This window comes from Thermobia domestica, chromosome 1 (assembly GCF_964235325.1).
Source record: "Thermobia domestica chromosome 1, izTheDome1.hap1.1, whole genome shotgun sequence".
NCBI lineage: Eukaryota > Metazoa > Arthropoda > Insecta > Zygentoma > Lepismatidae > Thermobia > Thermobia domestica.
In genome coordinates, this window is record NC_137454.1 from 231,545,154 (window position 1) to 231,563,912 (window position 18,759).

General features: G+C 34.2%; 1 protein-coding gene across 2 annotated transcripts in view; it reads right to left on the minus strand.

Moving 5' to 3' along the window:
* qm (geranylgeranyl pyrophosphate synthase quemao) overlaps positions 1 to 3,590 on the minus strand; it is a 66,561-nt gene extending 62,971 nt beyond the window's left edge. For both annotated transcript variants that reach the window (XM_081770950.1, XM_081770941.1), the window contains exon 1: positions 3,382 to 3,590. The gene's annotated coding sequence lies outside the window, so the exon portion shown is untranslated. The remainder of the gene's footprint in view (positions 1 to 3,381) is intronic.
* Positions 3,591 to 18,759: the final 15,169 nt, after the last annotated feature.

Consider the following 18,759-nt stretch of genomic DNA (forward strand, 5'->3'; position numbering starts at 1 on the left):
AATGACTCTTGACAATTATATTAATAAGCACGTAAAGATCACCACAACGTATTTTTATCGGGAATCCTTCGTGAGTGAGTCGGCAGACGTATCGCATTAGTCCCGGTTTCTAGTTCAAATGGAGAACAATTTCTCTCGGATGTAAGTCGAGAAGCCATTTAGATTCCGCTTTAAGCTTATGTTACCCCTTCCAGCATAACCCGGTTGTTGCATAATAACACCAAGGCGAAACAAACTTATTCTGTACATCTGTGATATAAATTCATAAAGCAAATTATATTTTTTTTAAAAAATGATTTAAACCAAAAAAGCCGTAATATTTTCCATAAGTAGAAGCTTTGCTTTGTATATACTTAAACACAAACAATTTGCTGAACAAAACAATATATTCACATAATAAACTACATACGTGTTACAGTTTATTATGTGAATATATTGTTTTGCTCAGCAAATAGTTTGTGTTCAAAACCATGGTTTTTGCCAACCCTGACTCTAATGAAACAAAGGTGGTACCCCTTTCATGCAAAAGAAAGAACTGATGGCCTCGACTTTTATATATCTATATCTATATATATAAATCTCGCTGACGCAGCATGTGCTGCTGTTTGTGTGGCAGAATTTGAATCTTAAGCAGAACATTAGCTAAAATAAATAAATAAATAAATAAAATAAAAATAAAAAGACGTCGTCACATTTTTCTCTTGATTTGGCAGAATCCTTAAGTCGGGAAGGTTCTAGAACACAGGTCTCCCATATAGATTAGTAGCTAGGTTGGTTCCTTTCCGTGCCAAAGTTAGCTATTTAATTCACATAGTATTGCCGAGCGAGCTTTAGCGAGTCAAGGCGGGTTAGAGACCCGCAGAGCACATTAGCTAAAATAAACAAATAAACAAAAATAAATAAATAAAACTTTGGGCACGTTTCTTTCTGTCTTTATTACAGCTAAATGGAAAGGAGGACCTATGTTCTAGTACCTTGCCCTTAATTTTTCCACAAATCTGTCGAAGGTGCAAAGTTGGATTGCAGAGACCTGTTCTAACGACAAGTAGTACACTTGAACATCCTATAAAGAATTGTGAAATGTCATTGTCTCACGTGTTGATGAAAAGAAGTCAACTTAAAGAAAAATATATTACCTGTGATATCCGAAAGACTGTTTGTTGCGAAGACAAACTTATGTCATTCGTAAGAAAAATATAGTATGTGTTTTGAATATTCATTTGATGTCAGAAAATGTTTAAATTGCTCCAACTGAATCTTTAGAAGAAAGTACAAAAGCTTCAGGGATTAATAATTCAAATAAATAACTATCCTCATAACTTTCTAGGACTACATTGGACCCACTTTCCCGGTTTGTTCGAAATATACCTAATGATAACAAGGGTTAAGCAACGATGGAGGCTGCTTTATCATAAAACAAATTTCACCTGAAGAAAGAAAGAAAAAAAATCACAGAAAAAGACAAATACTTGTTGCATAATAGTTCGAATGTTCTACTTCTGAATAACTGAGTAAGTTTTCTGCAAGGAAATGTTCTTGGCCCTCATACCAAATGACATCTCCCGCATTATAAAATTATTTTCGCCAATCGTGAGCTTTATTATGTAGTATAAATCTCAAGTACAGTTCTTGCATGTACTTTCAATTAAACTGACAAAGAGCGAACACATAGGTACGTTTAAACTTTCAAATTCATTGGAAATTGGTGACGTAGTTTGAAAGTTGATGTATAGTGAATATAGTTTCACGCATTCTCTTAATGATCTTGCAAATTGACAATACACAGTCAATTAAAAAAAAAAATGAAAAAAAAAAAGCTTTCTTTTTCTCTAAATGATTCCGTTAAGTTTAGGCACAACACTCGAAATAATTGTTGAAAAATTATAATTCTTTTACTAATTACCTTCTTATTTTCCACCAGAAGATTTGCTCCGGGTGACATAACATTATCCAACTTTGCATAGATGAAATTAAAGGGAACCACTAGAAATAATTGTTTAAAAAACTACAACTCCTATACAGTTCGAATATAAATACATGTTCGGACGTATGCCATAAAAACTACAGCGTAAAAAACTAGGTGGTCACACGAAAGTACGAATGCTATCCTTAACAGTCAAGGTAGGGCGAAGCTGGCGAGCGCAGGACGCGTCCGAAGTGATGAGGCGCATGAGCGACGGTGGGTATACCGTAAGAGAGGGTAGTGAAAAAACGTAGGTTTGTACAACAACATGAGCTTCAATAGTGCTTGTAATGATTTCACATTAGTAATGCTATAGTTGTAAAATAGATTTTTTCATTGTGAAGAAATATTCAGCCGGTGGAAAATAGTATTCAATCCAGTCATCTTTCATATGCACTCACTCATTTTAAAGCATCGTACACCACTTGTAATGATTTTACACTAGTAATCCTACACTTGTAAATACTATTTTACTAATTTTAGCCCCCTATTTCTAAACAATTACCACATAAAATATAGCTTCTGTACACTGTACAAAAGTACACTGCCAGTGGAAAATAACATCTAATAGAGTTATCTTTCATATACACTCACTTATTTTAACCATCGTAAAGCACTTAATACCACTTCCATATGCACTCACTAATTTTAACCGTAAAATTAGAATTTTTATGACATTGTATTCTCAAGTTGCAATTGATTAGTACCTACAAGAATATTTGTAACTGATATTTCACAACACCAAAACTACGGACTGCCACAATAATTTTGGGGTATGTTTAGTACAAGGGGTCCAGAAGCACGTAAAAAACGCAAAATTTACAGGAGAAATGAGTGATACAAGTACTTAGACGTAACATAACGTAACCAAATCTAACCTAACCTATCATAAACTAACGTAAGCTAACCTGAACTAACCTAAACTAACGTAATACCGTATTAGTAGAAAATTCTATCATTTTTTGGAAAAATAAGCGAGACTCCTACACTAATATAACATAAACTAAACTAACCTAACGTAACCTAAACTAGCCTAACCTAACTTAAACTAACCAACCCTACCCCAAACTAACCGAATGTGAGCAGAAATTACCAAAATTGTAACATTTTTTAGAGAAAAGAGCTGGACCCCTTCTGCTAAACATAGGCCATAATTTTATTCATCAAATATATCAATGCATTATCTATATTGCTTTTGAGGCATGACGTGCATTTGCTTTCCAAAATGCTACTTTTAGTACAAGGCTTATATAGACTAAAATATTGATATTCTCATTTCTGTGCTCGTACACTAAACTTATCAAGTTTCGTATAATGTAAAACTCACATCGCATATTGAATCATTTATGAAATGTCAAAATTAACAGTTTACTATATTGATACTTATTAAATGTAAACAAAGCGATTACATTACTTACAATGCACAAATTTAATGGAGTCCACATACACTTTTCAAATTTGTAAACTATTGACTAGCAGAAAAGACAATACGATTTGTGCTATCCACAACTCACAACATGTGAGATGACTAATAGCATTAAAATTTTGCCGCAATAACACGCTTACTCACGCTCTGCTGACAACCATTACAACAATCACAACCCATCACAACTTGCCGGCCTTCAGATCAAGGTTGCCAACTTCAGAGAACAAAATTATCGATTTTCTTCTTTGAAATTATTATATATTACAAAATATCGTATATTCGTTATACATATGATAATTATAGAAACAAGTATAGTACTACTAATAATAGCAATAATATATAATAAACGTATCTAGTAGTCTACAGTTTCGAACTCCAAATCGGTGTCACTCTTCTCATCATGTTTTAATCCTGATTAACTAAGGTGACCAGATTCTGATAAACGGAAAGTAGGACACAAATATAATAGTATATATGATAGTTTACCGCGTCGGATACGCATGTCCTTATTTCATTCAGGGGCGGATCCAGAGGGGGGCGATCGGGGCGATCGCCCCCCCCCCCCAGAAGAGGAAACTTTCTTATTTTATATATATAAATAAAACACATTCCAAAGTTTGGAATCCTTAAAAGTAGCAGTATGACAACCCACCGCCCCCCCCCCCAGAAGTCGGTCCTGGATCCGCCCCTGATTTCATTTAACGTTAAGTTAATCATTCGCTTTTGTTCTTCTTTTTTTAAGTACTGAACAAAAGTATTGAAATAATTCAACACAACTCCAAATGCTTTGGTGAATGACAAAATGGTTTATTTTTATGAACGTACAGTGAAACTTCGTAACAAATAAAACACAGTCTGACCAGAGCAGAATGAAATATATTAAAAACTATACTTACAATGTGTTACAGTTTCAAGGACCTAACGTCCTCTTCATCAGACGTTAGGTCCTTGAAACTGTAACACATTGTAAGTATAGTTATTTTTATGAACGTACAGTGAAACTTCGTAACAAATAAAACACAGTTCTGACCAGAGCAGAATGAAATATATTAAAAACTATACTTACAATGTGTTACAGTTTCAAGGACCTAACGTCTGATGGTATGTAATATTGGAGTTCTTTCAGATCAGTTTGCTTATCCTAGAGTCCCGATGATTATAGAGTTTGAAACTAGCTTTAAAAAGCACGTATCGATTTTAGAATTACTGGCAAGTTTTGATTCAGCCCCAGTTCATGTGTTATCATTTTGTCAGTTGTAGTGTAATGTTTCTCTATATTCTGTATTTTTAATTTTACATAACAACATTGTTAGTATTATATAATTAGTTTAGCAGAATAATAATAAGCAACCACTTTTTCTAACGCATAAGGATGAGCACGAGTCAAGATAAAACTCGACTCGACTCGAATTCAAGTCGAGTTTCGAGTCAAGTCAAAGGTAATATTCTCGAGTCAAGTTCCGAGCCGATTCAGTTTTTCGCATCGAGTTTTGAGTCCAGTCGAGTTTGATAAATGGCTTGTTCGTTTTAACTCGTCTTGAAATCATGGCCTGATTACACTGGGAAGCGAAAGCCATAAGAAATGTAAGCTAAGCAGTAATGTGCAATACATTTATTGTTGCTCACGAGAGGGGAACTGCTCGCATCTCCGTCTCGTCTCGTTTCGATAGCGAGACCACAAGAGATTTTTTATAACAAGCTCAGCTCCGCTCGGCTCGACTGAGAAGATGGCTCGAGCCGGCTCGCTTGGGGTGAACCATCGATTCGAGCTAGCTTGATTGGGATGAGCCATCTGCTCGGTTCGGCTTAACTGAGCCGAGGGCTCTAGCCGAGTCGGTTGGGTGATCTGTTGGCTCGGCTCACTTCTCGGTTCGGGTCGATAGTGAATGAGCTGTGAGCCGAGCTGCTTGAGTCTTTGATAATTCTAAACCCGGGCCGACCAGTTTTGAAGAGTGCCCTATAACTTTTAACAGTGTTTGGGTCGAGCTCGAATACTCAACATAGACCTTCAACCCAAATTCAAAATCTCGTGAACAATATCCTTGACTTCTGGACTTCACGACTGCCGAGGTCGGCAATCAACGAGTTTTTAGTATTCAAATACAAACCGCCTATCTTTCATGTTTATATAGAGTGTTGTTATAATTAATAATAATAATAATAATAATAATAATAATAATAATAATAATAATAATAATAATAATAATAATAATAATAATAATAATAATAATAATAAGTTGTAGTAGTAGTAGTGTCATTGATAATAATTATATTGTCTATGTAATATACTTAAAGAGAGAACTCGAAACTACACACTAGATTTGGCTCGACTCGACTCTAAACTCGACTCCAATTCGAGTTGAGTTGGAGGAAATGTTTCGAGCCGAGTTCTTGGGTCAAGCTCAAAGATGTATGTTTCTAGTCGAATCGAGTTTCAAAGAAAACGCGTTACATTTTAAGAGAAAGTAAAGTAACTTGTAACGCGTTACATTTTTACAAGTAACTTACCCAACACTGATCATTCAGGAAAAGAGTGAATGTGATTCACAATGTTGTGAATAAAGAATGAAACATTAAAATATTGCAAATAAATTAACTCAGGGCATTTCGCAGGACATTTTTTAAAAGGACATTTCTCGATTTTCTAGACTTTTTCGCAACACGCAGGACAGCTCTTTGAAAAACAGTACTATACTGCGAAAATCAGTAAGCCTACGTTTGGTCACCCTAGTAACACTACTCTGAACAAAACAATATCTCCGACCCCTCGTAAAACGTAATTGAATTTAATGAATGGATGCGGGATTGCCATTTGCCAATAGCGGGAATGACTGTTTAAAAACTCAGTGTCTGTTTTATAATTATTTAATGCAATCTACACTTTATTTGCACATTCAAAAACTGCAAAATGTGTGCTTTCTACATTTATCGTATTGCAAGGGCACTATCGTATATAGCAAAGATTTTTCAACCTGGTACTCGTACCACTGGTGGTACGCGAGACGCTGTTGGTAGTATGTTCCACTGTTGCCACACGTGGTACAATTGTACCAAATTCAGCCCTTTTTGTCATTCGTCATTGGTACCACGTTGGCATTTTCAGCCCCTTTTGTGAAAAATTTGGTACATTTCTACCGAATTCAGCACCATTTAAAAATAGGCCTACTTGTCACATATTCAAAAGTGTCAGCAAGACTTTCTCTACATCTCTTCCTTTTGATGTCTTTCAGGGAAGCTTCTAGGACCCTGGACCGATTGTACATCTTTTAACAAATGTCAGTTTACTTACCTTATATTCTTCTTACAGTCTATTATCCTCCTTCGGTCGTGAAACAGGCGAGAATAAAGTGCAATAATTTATATTTTAATATTTTATTATTTACAATGTACACTCGAACTCGGAGATGATTGATTTGTTCCTAGTTTTATATTTTTTCATATATGGCTATAATACCGTTTTGATTTATTGGTCACTTTGAAATAGAGGCGCGTTTGGTTTCTTTACAATACATACCGAAGATGATAATTGTTTTTCCTTTTAATTTGCGGCCTCTGTTATACTTCCTATGCGCAACAAAAGTTTCTTCTACTTCCAAGGTTGTTCGGGTTCCTCTTATTTAGATGTTTTTAAAAAGTATTTTTTTAAAGAGTACTTTCTCGACTTGCACTCTTGGGAGAGGGGGGTGGGAGTGTTCTAGAACTTCACCTCTTTTAGTCTCGTGTTATTATAGAGCCATGTATTACAGTGGTATAAAATAATGAATTCAGCCCTTTTTGTTTCAATTTGGTACTATTTTTCAGCCCACTCCAGAGATTGGACTGTGGCAACACTGGTACGTACAACTTATGGTAGTTTTAATTAACAATATGCTTTGGTGGTACGCCGGTTGAAAAGATTGAGAAACCCTAGTATTAAGGCTTAAATTATCGTATATCCAGTGGTGGTATTCAAACTTTTAACAACCGATTCTCTCTCTGTCGAACCAAGAAAGTGCCATATTTTGAGGAATGATAGTATTGGTCATGATAGCAATCGATCGATCGAAATATCGATGAAAAGACACTTTTTTTTTTTTTGGTACACATTGCTTCGAAGGTGCATATCTCGAGAACTAATGAAGACATTGGAGTCATTCAAAAACATGTTGCAGATAGGTAGCACTTGTAATAGGCATTAGAGTTCGTCCACATATTACGCAATGCTGTTGTTGATCAATTTTACCCGCCCAGTCTCCCTGGTCACACTTTGTAATGCAAGGCTGAATCCCTCTCCCTTTGTTACGTAACGCTTCTTGATTTTTGTTTTTTCACCAATTTTGCTTAGCCTATTGGGGTTATCATAATAAAAAAGACAATTTCAATGGCAGAACTTTTCATTACAAAATGCTTACATTTTGAATATATTTGTAGTGTTTTTTCGCCAATAAATCAAAGTATTAGAAAATGGTAATACCGTAATAATATTTTAACCCCATAAGGTTGTTTAATTAACCAGTCTTAATCCTTCGAAATTCCATACTGTCGTTTTCCCAAAAAGATCGCACCCAATCTCTTAGGTCACTGATGATAGGCAAGGAGGAAGTGCTACAGGAAGATGCAGATGAAGCAGGATATAGAGAATTGACATTGACCTCTTTTTTCTGAAATCCTGTATTTGAAGTTTCCCAGTGTCGACAATACAAAGAAGTTCTCTTCCCCACAGATTCGATGGCTGCACACGTAAAGGAGCAGGAACATCTCATTTGTAAACAAGCTTTCGGCCATTTTCTTTGGACTTCAGTTTACCCCTTTTCAAATTCTTCTTGTCCTAAATCAGTGCCAGAATACGAAAAAAACTTGATTTCTCTTGGAAAATTCAAATCTAAAGATTAAAAATGCAGTATGAGATGAATATCGGACGAATTCGGTTTTTAATATCTTATTTTGCTTTTATCGTTCTGTCGCCGAAAATACTATTTCACGAAAAAGAGTTTCTTCTATTTCACATACTAAACCCCTTGGAAGAATAGAGTGGGCAATGATTCAAATCAAAAGCTTTAAATCTATTATCAGAAATAGCGATTCGAGTGGGAACGCGAGGTCATTTTCAAGTGGTAGTTACGATCGCTAACAACTAACACCAGAAAAGCGTGTACCGTAAATGCATTACGGCGATAGCCACAAAACAGAGCTTTATTGTATTGTAATACAAGCAGGGTTCGGCACCAGTCGTGCTGGTGTCCAGTGGCGTCTTCAAATCCCTTCTGTATGATTAAATTTATACAGACTGTATGTTCTCAATTTTCCAAAACAATATAAATATTTATTTATAAAAATGAAAAGAGCTGAATAAAGTTTTTTGTTTAAAAGATTGCATATAAAACTGAGAATAAAAATAAAGCTTACGAAGGAAAAACATGTTACGTAAGGAAGACGTTAATCCCCTCCTCCCTCGTGTCATATTTCGTAACCCAAGGCCGAACCCCTTCTCTCCCTTTGCCGTGTTACGTAATATGTGGACGACCCCTTAAATACGTATCACATTCATTACACTCACAAATCCCAGTGTCCCGGAATTCATATTCAAATTTCTCTCTGCCCATTGAATTGAAAGAGTTCAAAGTTGCTTGCTTTCACAACAATACAAGCGAGCGGGAAAAGAACAGAGGTGTTTTCACTAGTTTGTTTGACTTCTTTCTTTCACTCTTGGTTAGGTCGTGCGTGTGTATGTTTGTCTGGGTATAACAAACGGTTTTGCGAACTCGAAATATTTTAACATCCGGTTCCAGCGAACCGGCTGAATAGCACCACTGCGTATATCACAATTAATTATCTATAGTTGGCAAGCTTGTTTCACATTCACACATTCAATACAGACTGAAGTTAGTTTTCTCGCCATCAGATGCCACAACCATCGTAATATTTTTGGACTCCTGTGGTTCCGAAGAACGTTTTTATTCCATAATAATAATAAGCCATTGTAATTATGTTGCAACCAAAAACATGTAAATGTAGAATATAGTTGCTGTCCATAATGTCATAGACTTTTGTAGAAATAGGGTTTATCCCACGCATCAAATGATCCGACAAAATCTGCGTCTTCATTAGATCCTAATCCGAATTGAATGCGAATGCGAATGAAAACGCGAACGGCGAACTCAATTGCGTATACTGGATCCAAAAAATGCTAATACAACTTATATTAGCAGGCCCCTTAAAAAAAATCAATATAAAGTTTTATGCTTGAAAATTCGAATAGGCTATTAAGTTTTTTGAGAGGATGATGATAACATATTAACACTTGATAGAGTTACTATCCATTTTTATTTTCCTAATTGAAATTGATAGCCTGTAGGTTGTTCACAGGACCGTGCTGTGGAAAATACGACAGCGCCCTCATACATATATTCCAAGCAATTTTTCCTATCTTTTTCCTTTTTTCTCTCCCGAATTTTTCGCCCCCCTTACTTCGGCGCCCGGGGGCCGTTGTCCCGCTCGCCCCCCCTCCCACGGCATGGCCCTGGTTGTTCATAACATTATAGCATTTTACTGTATTTTCATAACTATTAAAGTGTTTGATCTTGGAAAGTAACCGCATCTGTATCATAGGATTTGAAAATGTCGATTATTTTACGACTACATTTATAAGTCCGTCGTTTAAATTGTAAAATATATTTTTTGTAAATTTTATTCAGTTGTATTGCAAAGTTTGTAATGCATCAATAAACCTAAAATAGATCAATGTATAAATGAATATTGAATTAAGTCAAAGCAGTGTATAAAAGGATAAACCCAGTAAAAAAAAAAAAAAAAAAATTAATTTCTTGTAGTAATAAATGTTAGTAAAGAGTGCGTAATCATATGTAAATATAAAGATGTACAAAACACTAACTACAGTGCAAGTTTTAAAATTTGTAGCCGTTATTAATAGTGAATTTGAATTTTAAGGCCTTTTAGCTTGTTAATAATAGGGGGGATAACTAAATTTATTATAAGTGGGGAATTCAAAGTGTCAATCTTGTCCGTATCAGATGGTGCAGCACGTCGTTTGCAGATTGCTGTACTAGGTAGTCTTGGCCCCTCCCGAAATAAAATCCTGGTTGCACCAATGAGTTTGTAAGTAATAAAGAAAATAAAATTGAAATAAGTCACGGAGCGGAACAATTCAAAAATTTACAAGGCGTACAAAACAGCTTTCGGATATTCATATGCACAGGATCGACTCGTCCATATAGACAACCAAGGCAGCTGCCTAGGACGGAAACACTTAGGTGCGAAATAAAAGGCTTTTTTTTTTTATGTGCGGTTTTTTCAACATCAGCCAAAACGTACGTGTGCCAGCGCCCTACACAGTTCGGAAGAGGAAGTTAATGAAAAGTGGGATCACCCAAGATCGATTACTGCTCACCTATATGAAGTGGAGAAACATCTATCTGGCCATAGTACGTTTTCATGTAGAGAGATCTTGTCCTCAGTTTAAAAAGCTATATATTTTCCCATCATATTGGACTGCAACCCAGTCGTTAGCCATACAGAGCAAATGACTATGATCATTAAATTCGTGCAAATAATTTCTTCTTCTGAGGTAACGTTAAAAATACGAATCTGAATTTAATCAAGTTCTGGTGAAAGAGATTTTTTTGTTATTTATGCCCCTGCAATAAAGTACTGGAGCATCTATGACTCACTAGTGTGAGATAATTCTTGAAAAGTTAAAAGGTATATCATTACGTGTTGAGAATTTTCTAGGACAAGGTTACGACAATGGCAGTAATATGAAAGTAAAGTAAAGTGGTGTTCAGAAAAGGATTTTTTAAATATTAATCCAAGTGCATTCTATGTTCTATATTGTTCGCATACTCTAAACTTCGTGGTCAATGACGCAGGCTTCATGCTGCTTGGAAGTAACGTTCTTTTTTGATGTGGTCAACGAATTTATATGTTCTTTTCAGCATCGACACGTCAATGAGAGATTTTACGCGTCACCTGCTACCTTTGACTCTAAAAATCCTGAGTGATACACGATGGTCCAGTCGAATTGATGCACTTACTCCTCTGCGTTATCAGTTGTCAAGTATGTGTGATGCTTTGTAAAAAATGTCTGAAGATACCTTTCTTACAGGCTCCAGTGGCATTAGAACAAAGGCAGAAGCACTTGGATTACTTAGAAGCTCCTCAGACTTCAAGTTTGTAGTTGCTCCTGTCACATGGCACAACATTTTGTTTCAAGTCAATTTAGCAAGAAAAGAATTTGCATACTACAAGAAAAGAATTTGTCCCTCCAAAGAGCAGGTAGTCACTTGAAAAGAATAGAACAGTATTTAAACAGTGCTAGAAGCGATTTGAAATTCGAGAGAGAACTCTGGTTAATGCTCGTGACATAGCAGAAGAAGCTGGAACGCAAGCATTTTTTGAGAAAGAGAAGACCCGCCTTCGAAATAAGAAGACAACGTTTGACTATGAATCAATAGATAAATCTGCAAATGTAGCTGACCCTGCGAAAAATTTCAAGCTCCATTTTCAGTTTGCTGTTTTAGACACGTCTATGAATGCAGTTCCCAGTTAAATGATGTATGTGTTATCTTCGGATTTTTGTACAACATTCATGATCTTAAAAACAAAAACACAGCAGAGATCGAATTGTATAAAACTTGAAAATGGCCTTAACAGTTGAAAATAAAGAAGATGTGAAGGAATGTGATATTGACACTTTAGGACTAAGAGGAAATTGTTATCATTTTAATCATTCAGGGACTAGAAATATTTGGGCCCTTCTGTCTCTCGCTAGCTGGCACATCCTTGCGCCTCCTTTTTTTCTTTTTCATTCTTTTTTCTTTTTCTTTTTTTTTCACGATAATATAAACCATAAAGACTCTGAACCAACCAGATTTATTTTTCTGAAAAGACTGACCGCCCACAAGGAAATAATTCCAATAAACTTGTCTGTCGCTGAACTTGGGCTACACTGAAACCCAGTATAAAAGTTATGATGGGACTCCACCTCTGTACTTTCTCCTCTGAGGAGGCTTAGCTCAGTTCCTATTTTAATGTATTCAATTAATTGATTTTATTCATTATTAGGAAGAGGATTAAGTGAAACATCTGCTAGATTTCTTTCGTAAATTTATCCATTAATTTAGTAGAGGTTCGCAAAACATTTTGGTAGCATGATTAGTATTCTGAAGAACATTATGTGAACAATGTACCGTATGTGTGTTGTTATTAAAATTTAGTGTTTGTGGAACTCTTGATGCCTTTTGAAAACAAAGCAGCTTACTTTCACCTGTATACAAAACGAGAAACAGCAAGAAACAAATTACCAAGAAGTATTATCATTATGTTTATTATATTATAAAATTAAGATGTAAGAATTAGACATTTTAAAGCATCTTTATATATATGTACGTAAGAACTTTTAGTTCCAAGGGTACAATGATATGCTGTTAGACAATACAAGTATTATCGTTAATAATAATAATAATAATAATAATAATAATAATAATAATAATAATAATAATAATAATAATAATAATAATATCCTGAAAAATATGCAACTTTTCAACCATGATAAAATTGATGTTTAGCGTACCGGCACCTTTACTTTTAGAAATAAAACGATGTGTGTATATATAAGACAGTTCCATTTTTTATTTTTTATTTTTAGCAATGTTAAAAATATTTATGAAGTTGAGAAAATGCTGTGGAGGATTAGGAGTGCAGAGTTCATTTCAACATTGGGAGGAGATTAGATTTGAGGCTTATTCTGAGGGGACATCAATTTCATTCACTTTCCTTTGTGGTAATCAGACACAAATCATCACATATCTCCCCAAAAAACACATTTTAAATAGGATTATTGGGGGATAGTCCCCCCAGTTCCAAGATTGGAGGGGACATGTCCCCCTCATCCCCCCGGAATTTGCGCCAGTGCCAGTAGTTCAAAAGTCTATCGTAGTTCCACACTGTGAAACGAGATTCACTTGTTTTATTTATTTATTTATTTTATCTCTCAATTCGAGGGGTCCTTCCTTGAGCCTTTAGGATCAAAAGCACTCGGTGATTGCCGACTAGTCGACCTAGCAGATCGACCTTGTTCCTGATGGTGATAATTTTCATAGGTTGCTGGAAATAAATTTTTGAAAATGGGTCTGGAGTTTTATATCCTGGTCAAAATATATTATGAATGTTTAAAAATACATTAAATAATGAAAAATAAATTTATTCAGCAGCAATAATAACAATCATAGCTGTTATATTCATTCATTCTACGCATAGCTATTGCTATCGAAATTGACAACATGTCGTTGGTTCTTGGCACCTTATCACATGGAAAGGAACTAGACGTTTATGTTTCTTCTCTAACATAAAGGACAGCACTGAACATTTATACAACTCGACGACATACTGTACAAGTAAGGTCAATTACATACATCGATGAAACCGAAGAACAGCAGAGGAAAGTTTGCGAAGGGAGAAGTCTGCTTAGCTAATTTAATAGTAATAATAAAATAATAATAATAATTTATAAAGTAATTATCACATCTCCTGCTGAGATATTTTTTCAAACATACTGTGATATATTGTCAAATTATGTAACAATTATAATTTGAATTAAATAAACATTAATTAAATGTAAATGGAAAACAACAACAATCATATAAAATGATTTCTCCATAGTAATTAGTTGTAATCGTAATATGACCGTAATATAGCCGTTAGGCTATGTGATCTGTGATATGACTTTATTTCCTGAACTGTCAAAGTATGAACAGCCTACTACGTTTAATCATTAATGTATACGAAGTAACTTGGTATCGGTAAGAATGAAATAAGAAAATTCTTTTCAAAATAGGTTTACATAGAACAGTGGCGTATTTAAGATTTTGTTTCGAGGGGACTTTGCTAACTTTCGGGAGGGGCTTTGCCTGAAAATGTGAAAATTCTGCAAGATATTTCATATACTTACTATAGTAAGTAAGATTTCGGGGGGGCTTAAGCCCGGAAGCCCCCCTAAATACGCCACTGATATAGAACAATAAAATATAAAATATAAGAATTATTTTTACACAATCCCAGTGTAGCTTAAAATAGGACAAAATGGGAATAAATCTCTTAGAATTTAATTTCTAATATGTGAAAGATATCATCAAGTGGTTTTCTTTTAAGATGACACTTTTTATGCACTATAAAACTTCAAACAGTTTAGAAAAATCTCTTGTGAATGTTCAGAAATTGAATTTTAATAAACCCTTTGAAATGTTGCAATCTGACTGTGGAAAGCAAGATTCCAGTTATATGAAAAAAAATGTAATTATATTGTATAATACTTTAATATTTTTTTTCTATTAATCCTGCAACTAATAATATTTCCATGTTTTAAATCATAAACATAACGTAGTTCCAATTATAGAATTACACACTTGTAAGAAGCACTCTTTTCTAGAGCTAAAGTAGAGTTAACTATTGTGGTCTCATTCTGAAAAAGGGTGCATCCTAATGCTCATACTTTGCAATATATATGCTAAACAGTTGTAATACAAGCTTTATTGAATTAACATATTATGAGTTTATTTCTCAATAAAAAGCATCAAATTGTAAATTTCTTCTTGTTTTTTAGGTATGTATAAATGTCAGAAAGTTGCTGATACGCCGTACTGCCAGAAAATAAAGTGCTGAGTATATCATCAGGTATGCTTTTATTTTTTATTTTTTCATTTTTTTAGATGGAGCACTATAATTTTTTAAACAAAAGAATAGCATTATCTCTATAGTTTAAAGATTTCGGATGAAATTTTGAATAATATGGTTGAGTTCGTTTAGCTATTTATTAAAATTATATAAATAACCAAGTTACTCATGTTATAAACACCAGAGAAGTGTAATGCTACCATGAGATAGTACTTACAATAGTAGGCCTAATACCGCAAACATTTAAGTAGTAGCGCTAATATTTAAGGAGTGTGTATATTTTTTTGCGTCCAAGAAACATTGATAAATCTAAAAATTGTAAACATTAACCTAAGGATTCACTCCCAATTTGTTTTTAAAGAAAAATCATCACTTCTCATATGATGTTGAGATTAGAAGTACGCAAGTTAATTTCAAAAGATTATATTTAATTCTACACTCGAAAAAATGAAAATTGCAGTTTATATACTTGAACATTACTACTTATATAAATTACTTTGTGAAAATACTAAGAACGATTTACTCGCCTCTTATGTGCCTCTGGAATTAGAGAGATTTGAATTTATTTATTTAAACTGTACACAAAATATTCTCACTAGTAATCATAATTGATTTATGTATGAGCACAATTTAATCATTATAGGCGATGAAGAGTCATTAAATATGTGGAAAAACCACAACCAGTTTTATCATTCTTATAATTATAAATAAATTATTTGTGTATAAGCTTCCATGTTGTGCTGCTTTTGGTAAGCGTGATTCCAGGTTGAATCAAAATTTAAAAAAAAAATGGTTCATCCCCCAAAGTGAGATGCTGGAATTTGGATACATAAACAGTTAGAATACTACAATCTAAGAAACTGCAAATAGTACAATTTGAATTCTATGTGCTGACCACACATTATCAATCCAATACATCTTCTAGCTTTCGTCAGCAATAGTGCTTTTCCCAATGGGCTTCCGGATTGAACATGTTTCTACTTAAAAATTTACATCGGTAAATAATATTTTTTTCCAGAAAGGGATTGTATTCACTAACATAAAACTTTTTAAATACTAGACCACTGTAGATTATATATTTTTTTATTCAATGAGGTGGTATGTACTATCAGAGAATCATTAAGACTCATACGAAATTAAATATTTCAGTAAAAAAATCCAAAACTCATCTCAAAAATAAATCTTATTGACTTGATAGTACTGAGCGAATTATGTTGTACTTGTTATACAGAAAAAACCTGTAGGTGCCGCCACAAAATCATAACTAAATGATATTTACGCTGTGTACATTGTTCCCGAAAAGCACTTGGCAAGGCGCAACTCATCAAACTTAAAACTATAATCGTGGTTTAGGTGTATAATTACATAAGAATTACAGAAGTTCTTATGACTAAATAGGCCTAAGTGTTGTATTCACCGAAATTTTAGAACTCAACAAATAAGGCTTTAATGAATTATCTTAAGGAAATATCGATAAAACTACTTTGAGAACTATAAAATATTTAGGAGATTACCTACATGAAGAGTACATGATTTATCTAACTTATAAATAGTGTAAACACTAATATTAGCATATTCGGAAGTTATTGTTAAAATTTGTTTCAAATCTTTATTATTAATTATATAACTTGAAATATATTGTTGTTATTACTCGTGTTGGGTTCATAAATCGGAAATGATCCACATGTTGAAAATATTGTGTAAGAAATCCATCGTAATGTTACAGTATGGTCTTGCATCATCCTGCATAAACTACTGCGTATTGATGGATTAAGCAGCTGAGGAACAAAGTCATTGTGTAGCATAATCAAGTATTGCTAACTTTTTATCTTTTTTTTCGAAGAAAAAAGATCTGGTCAGTTCATGGATGGAAACTGCGACCCATATGTAATCTTCAGACCATGATTATGTTTTTTCACGAAACAATCATGAATTATTATTAGCCCGAAAGTGCAAATTCTGTTTATTCCCCTCATACCTATTGTCTATCAAAACGACACTTGGTACATCCATTTCCTAACGCCTATAGTATTTTTCGAGATAAGTTACGATTTGATGCTTTTACCCGGGGCCACTCCAGAAGGGGGTCAAAGTGGTTGGGTGTTGGGAGGGATTTCTGGAAGGAATTTTCACATTCTCCCAATTTCCCCTGTTCAGGTACGTTATGAGCACCAATACCTAGCACCTCTGGAAAGCTTGTTTTATGCTGAAGAAAATTAATTATAAACCACGACTTAATGAACAGTGTTGATGCAATAGCTATTTCACTGCGAGTCTACAATTTTGTTTATACTACAGAGTGGCCCAAAAGTAGGTATACAATCCCGTACTGATCGGTCATAACATTTTATATCATTTACTTATTGTTATCCATACAGATATTGACTTAGTTTCTTTCTTATCTGTTCTTAATTTATTTTCACTTATACCTTAAGCTCGGAACAAACCAAAGCAAATACAGTCATTATCTTAATAAAATGTCATACTTGATCGATGTTGGTCTGTATATCTACTTTGGGCCACTCCACACTATATGGGCTACAAGGGCTTACTCGGTTGTCCATGGCACCTAATTTTTTGTGCATGAACATATCTTTGTTCTGTTTATCGAATGGACTAGGTTTGATTCGGATGTTCGGATGACAGGTTCATGTCCGTTCCTTGTCAGTTCACTAGGAATGGAATTGCGAAAATAGAGTGAATAATTCTGCCTAACCTTTAACTATTACATGGATAGTTTTATGAAGAACCAGTTGCTAGACCAATGCTACCAATCGACGGAGAACATATGTAAAGCAACGTTTCAGTGTCAGCAGTTGGAACGGAGTTATGTCGCAAGAATACTTTAAATTTTCCAGAAAAGTGGACGATATTGTGCAAAGAAATGGAGACTTAGTTGGGAAGTAAAGAAAAGTCTGAAAATTAAGATGTAACATGTTTGTCTTTAACAAAACAAAATTTTGGTTTCATGAATGCTCTATTACTTTTAATATGACTCTCGTGTTCGCATATTTGAGCATTCTTAGGCTTATAAACTTCAAATTATCAAAAATTAAGAATATTTTCTCTTATAGGACTACATGATGGTAGTTTTGTTTTGTAAACTGGAAAAATTACTATTACAATTAAATCTGTTATGAATGCTAGTACAATGAAATATTCAGAATTACGAAATTATTTTCCTTCTCCATACTTCATATGTTAAAACATTACTTTTTCACAAATTTGGAACTTTCAGTATAATGAATGCCTCGTTAATGATATGAACCTTTTTCTTATTACATTATTTTATTATTCAGATTATATTGTAGCTATTTTTCACACATGTACGCGATTAGTGAAACAAGATAGTGATTTGAAAATAACTAATGAGCATTATTACATTAAATAAACTTTGAGCATCTTTCAATGAAAGAAATAAGGAACTAAGTCTTAGCCACTATATATTCTTTCTTATTATGAAATTTTAAATATTAACGACAGTTATTAAGTATTTGTTTCAATTATAGTGGTAGAGCGCTTACATCTGCTCCGTGGGGTTCCTGGTTCTGTCAACGGCCAAGTGAGTTTGTGGTGGACAACATCATGCCCGTGGGTTTTCTCTAGACTCCCGTTTCCTCCTACATTCTCAATCCACAAATTGTTCCATCATCATTCACTTGCCTTAATCATGAGTCTTCTTTACCCGAAAGAGGATAATCGA